This window comes from Ostrinia nubilalis, chromosome 18 (assembly GCF_963855985.1).
Source record: "Ostrinia nubilalis chromosome 18, ilOstNubi1.1, whole genome shotgun sequence".
NCBI lineage: Eukaryota > Metazoa > Arthropoda > Insecta > Lepidoptera > Crambidae > Ostrinia > Ostrinia nubilalis.
Window position 1 is genome coordinate 14,026,147 of NC_087105.1, and position 6,122 is coordinate 14,032,268.

The 6,122-nt window shown below is 36.8% G+C and overlaps 1 long non-coding RNA gene across 1 annotated transcript in view; it reads left to right on the forward strand.

The window, feature by feature from the left end:
• Positions 1-5,879, forward strand: part of LOC135080784 (uncharacterized) — a 161,517-nt gene extending 155,638 nt beyond the window's left edge. The window contains exon 4 of the long non-coding RNA XR_010259078.1: positions 5,707-5,879. This is a non-coding gene — a long non-coding RNA (uncharacterized LOC135080784). The remainder of the gene's footprint in view (positions 1-5,706) is intronic.
• The last annotated feature ends 243 nt before the right edge of the window (positions 5,880-6,122 follow it).

The following is a 6,122-nucleotide window of genomic DNA, read 5'->3' on the forward strand; positions in this document are numbered from 1 at the left end:
AAAACTTAGCCTAGATAAAAAAAAACTTAAATGGGACTATGAAATTATTTGGTTAGTAACAATATGATAATTAAGGTAGTATACCTATTGATAATTGATTGTTTACAATCGCTGTATTTCCTCACTGTGCTCTGCATCTTATGCTGAACAGCAACGAGGAAAATTCGCGGTTCGGCCCTTGAATAAGAATGAAGTTTTTGCACCTGGATTTATTAGCTATTACATATTCTGTTTTCCAGAGCTATCTTTATTTGTGTAACATATAGCAACACATTGTCAACTATGTTGGGAGTTGGTGTCCATGAAATATTAAAACAGCTCGTCAATTTTGTGTTGTAAATGCAGGCACAGATTTCGCTTTATAAAAAGGGAAAATAATTCAATGGTTTTAAAGATAAGCTGCTGCCGAGCAATGTATTTAGCTTTGTTTGGTTCCGATACTGAATTTTGTTTGATTTATATGTTGTTTGAAAAAAAAAAGGTTTCTTTTTAAATTTTTGCATTGGATTTTATCAAATAATAAACTAACCCTCGTCAAAGATTGTCGTTACGAATTTGAAAACTAAATGTAAAACGTCAAATTTACTTTGGATTCCATTTCTCAAATGAAACACCTAGCTTTGTCAAATACAAAGTAATATACGAGTACATTCGTCCTGAATCCTAAGATAGTAAAATGCTGTAAGTAAAAATCCTGAAAAACCTGTCAGCTGGTGACAATAGCTCGATTTAGTATCGTAGTTTTAATAAAAATAATAAATTACACTCTGATTTAAAACACACAGTTCAAAAATGAGGTCTAAAAACATAAAAGAGATTGTTTCGAAAAGCCAGCTCAAATATAATTCAATTAAAATCGTAACTTCACTGGTTTCAGAATATGTAATTGTTTTCAAAATATACAATTCCGGGTGTATCAATATTGTCCCTAACTTTGCATAAGGTATATTTTCATTTTTTGGTTTGTGTCATTTTTGCAAGTTGCCGACCGATTTGTATGCTGTAGAATGTTATTTCGACCGACAGCCGACCTTTTTCCCGTCTCGCGCAGGCCACCTGTTTTAGTCGGTAGATTTTAGAATGTCCTACGTGATTACAATTTAAATAAAATATCAGCTTTTCACGACTGCGAAAATGCGAAGTGAATTTTCATAAAGCGTAATGGAGCTGAAACTAAAAAAATACGAGTTGGGTTTAGTTTTTCACGTGCTTATTATGCAAGTGGAGTTTTACTCAAAACTGAAAGATACTCGGTACTTTGAAAGATACTCGTAATAATAATATGCTGAATATAATTACCATTTACTCACAAGGTGGACCAACGACATCATAAAGGTAGCAGGAAAGCGCTGGACGCAGGCCGCTACCAACCGGGTAACATGGAAAGCATTGGGGGAGGCCTATGTTCAGCAGTGGACGTCCTATGGCTGAGATGATGATGATGAATTACCATTGAGATACCATTGTGGTTGTAATGATAATATGAGGGACTTTCATCTCTTATAACATCTTTCTGAACAATTTATCATTCTAATAAATAAACTTAGTCAAACTGTAGCCGTCAAACACTGAAATAAATTATAACAACTTATTCCTTAACATTCGAAGCGGACAAACAGTCTAGTTCGTAAAACCCAGTCATTCCGTACATTCCCCCATATTTGCTATGGTCGGGCAAACATAATCTACTTCGAGGCAAATATTTACAATGCGACAAGAAAAAGTTCTGTACACAGAACCTGATTTATTTGTTGAAATGTAAACTTGGACTTCGATTGTCGATGGTGTTTGTATTTGCTGATTTACTGGGAAATACGAGTTCGATAGGAATATGATAGAAAGGTAGATAGGTACGTAGGTACATTTCTAGAATATCTATACTTATAATAAATCTGTAGAGAGGTCAATTCTGTACATGAAATATATTTTCAAAATAACTATCAGGGCGTGATTAGTGATCGATACTGATGCCAAAAATGCAATCAGTAAAATTCTTGTCTGTCTGTCTGTCTGTCTGTCTGTCTGTCTGTATGTTCCTTATAGAAACAAAAACTACTCGACGGATTTTAACGAAACTTGGTACAATTATTCTTCATACTCCTGGGCAGGTTATAGGATACCTAAGAATGCCCACGGGAACGGGAATTAGCGGGAAAATCCTTTTGTATGAAAAATCTAAACCGCTTAAGTTAGACGCTTGAAATTTGGCATGCAGGTACCTTAGTAAACTTAAAGCTTAGTTACAACAGGATATTGCAAAATTCCCACGGGAACGGGAGTTAGCTGGAAAAAACATTTGTATGAAAAACTCTAAACCGCGTAAGATAGACGCTTGAAATTTGGCATGCAGGTACCTTAGTAAATTTAAAGCTTAGTTACAACAGGATATTGCAAAATTCCCACGGGAACGGGAGTTAGCTGGAAAAAACATTTGTATGAAAAACTCTAAACCGCGTAAGATAGACGCTTGAAATTTGGCATGCAGGTACCTTAGTAAATTTAAAGCTTAGTTACAACAGGATATTGCAAAATTCCCACGGGAACGGGAGTTAGCGGGAAAAAACATTTGTATGAAAAAATCTAAACCGCGTAATATAGACGCTTGAAATTTGGGATGCAGGTACCTTAGTAAACTTAAAGCTTAGTTACAACAGGATATTGCAAAATTCCCACCGGAACGGGAGTTAGCGGGAAAAAAAATTGTATGAAAAAATCTAAACCGCGTAAGATAGATAGATGAAGGGGGTAAAACGGGATCCACGCGTACGAAGTCGCGGGCGGCCGCTACTTTTCTATTAAAAATAAAGCCAAGCAGTACCTATTCTTCGTTGGTATAGTCAGTTTTTGCCCTAAATTACTCGATTAATACAGGTTACATTAATTCATAAGTATTAATGCGAGCTAGGTAGTTAAACATTCCAAACATTTTTATCCTTTATATAATCATCAACTTTATAGTAGCCCTTTTTCATTAAGGTGCTTTTGATATGTGCTTTAAATTTATGAATGGGCAATTCTACAACAGTTTGTGGTAATTTATTGAAAAGTTTAATACATTTCCCCATAAATGAATTACCAATCTTGTGCAGTCTGAAATTTGGAACGGCAAGTTTATTTTTGTTTCTTGTATTGAACTTGTGTAAATCACTCTTTCTAGTAAATTGCTCTATATTTTTGCGAACATATAAAAGGTTTTCATAAATGAACTGTGAAGCTACTGTCAGTATATTAATCTCCTTAAAGAATTCTCTCAAGGAAAATCGGGGTCCAAGGTTATAAATGGCCCGCACTGCTCTCTTCTGCAGAACGAACACAGTTTCAATGTCCGCAGCTGAGCCCCACAACAATATGCCGTATGACATTATACTATGAAAATAGCTAAAATAAACTAGCCTTGCCGTTTCAATGTCAGTTAATTGCCTTATCTTTCTCACTGCAAAAGCAGCTGAACTGAGCCTTGCTGACAAGGTTTCAATATGAGGACCCCACTGAAGTTTAGAGTCTAAAGTGATTCCCAAGAATGTTGTGGAACTTATGCTATTTAATGGTTCATTCTTCACCTTCAATTGTGTGGGAACCTGCCTCACATTAGGTAAGGTAAATTTAATGCACTTAGTTTTGTTTGCATTTAACAATAAGTTGTTAACAGTAAACCAATGCAAAACCTGTGAGAGTGTGTCATTTATATCATCAAGGTTTACTTTACCTCTATCAACTTTGAAAATGAGAGATGTGTCATCAGCAAATAACACAATATCACATAGATCTTTTACAAAGTAGGGAAGGTCATTAATATAAATAAGAAATAGCAAAGGTCCCAATATCGATCCCTGCGGCACACCCATGGTAAGAGGTGCTCCAGAAGACTCAGTTCCATTAATACAAACTTTTTGCTTTCTGCCTGTGAGATACGAGTTCAACAGATCAAGTGCCTCATCCGAAACACCATAATGTCGCAATTTTTTTAGTAAGGTTTGGTGGTCTACACAATCAAACGCTTTTGAAAGGTCACAAAAAATACCAACAGCGTCTTTTTTACTCTCCCAAGCATCAAAGACGTGTTTCAGTAGTGCTACTCCAGCGTCAGTAGTACTTCTACCTTTGGTAAAACCAAATTGTTTATTGTGAAGTAATTTGTTGAAAATAAAATGAGAAAGAAGTTGATGAAATATAATTTTCTCAAAAATTTTGCTAAGTACTGGTAAAATAGAAATCGGCCGAAAATTAGAGGGGTCACATTTATCACCAGCCTTAAACAATGGGATTATTTTACTTAATTTCATTAAACTAGGAAAGCAACCTTGATCAATGCATGTGTTAAAAATGAATGCAAGGTGAGGAGCTATGGTGTCAATAATTGTCCCAATAATACTGACAGAGATTCCCCAAAGGTCCTCGGTTTTTTTCATATTCAATTCTCTGAAGGTTTTAATTACTGTATTACAATCTATATGCCTGAACTGGAGTAGAGACTGGCACTCGGTGACATTAGATTTTAAGAGAGACTCTGCAAGAATTGGCGATGAATTTAATGCTTTAGTTGTTTCGGACGCAATGTTTGAGAAGAATGTCTCAAATGTGGTTGCAACATCTGTATCTGAATTTATAACTTCATTCCCGACTTTCAGTGAGAAGGTGTTATCCTTCGATTTATTTTTACATGTTTGTTTATTTATTATGTTCCACGTAGCCTTAGCTTTATTATTAGAATTTAAAATCATGTCTCGAAGATGATTCGATTTAGCAGCCACACACAAATAAAAAAAAAATAAATAAAAATCCATCTCATTTGCCACAGTATTCTTCTCCACGTTCTCCTCATCATTACTATTTCGCATATTATCTTTAGCGACTTCCTCAAAGCAGTTCCAGAAACTGTCGTGTATTTCAAATGACTTATCCTTTTCGTTCAAGTTTCTTCTCTTACGACGTGGAGAAGAATCGTCATCGGTACTACTAGACTCATTATCATTTCAACTTAGTTTCAGAGCTACTACACAGCAAACAATTGGCCAGTTTATTATTTTCACTACAAATCTCATAATATTCCCATACCTGTCGTATTATTATTTACGCACTCGACTAGCATGTACTTTGTGCCGAATATTCGGCCGCCGAATATTCGGCGCTTCGGCCGACAGCGTTACCGAATATTCGGTATTCGGTATTCGGCCAAATCACTATTCGTGGCAACTCTAATTAATACAGTGCTTTTAGGCTCCAATAGGCACCAGCTCTCATAATCCAGACTCGTTCCTATAATTTTGATATAAGCTCTTTTTATTAGTAATTAATACCAGTCCATTAGGGTGGTTTCCTAAAAAAAAGCTTTTATTCCGTCAATTTATATTATCAAAAAATATTCAAACACGTGCCTAGTTACGAAGTTATAATGCGTTGAAGTTCCGCATGACGTCACAAATTGTGGCACTTTAAAGCACGCATTAACGTCACGGGCCTCTTCTTTTGAACTTTGGCGCGCTGTATCTCTTTCAATTTTCATTAGTTTGGAAAATGACGGACTAATTCAAACACTTGCTTTTTTACCCAGCAAACATCCCATCAAATTTTGTGCATTGTTCTAAATTATTTCCTTTCTTTTCTGCAATGTCATTTATTTCCCAAACTTAAATAAAGATCCACCACATTCTTCCACTCTTTTACATACCTACTCAATTTGCTCAACTACTTTCTCTATCTTTCCAGGTAACCCCCTCAAAAGTGTAAGTGTGACCGTGCGTGAGTGCTAGTGTCAGTGCGATGTCAAAGTGACTCTCTCGGGCCATGAGAGCGTGGGCCCGCGGGCCGGGCCGGTGCGCCGCGTGGGCCTGGCTGGCTGTCCTGGCGGCCTTGGGTCGGTCCACGGCCTATACGGACACGGAGGACTTTCTCAGCGATTTGGATAAGCCAGGTGAGTTTTGCTTACTTCATCATCATTAGTATCCACTGAAGGACGATCATCTCTAATTTACCAGAGGCAAATGGGGATTTGGCCTAAACTCCCCGCGCTGGCCGACGGTATGGAGATAGGCTTATTGATCCCTAAGCTTAGCTCTTACGATATCAGCTCTTACGAGACGAAGTAGAGATCCTATTTAATTCGGCTGGAACCACACGATTAT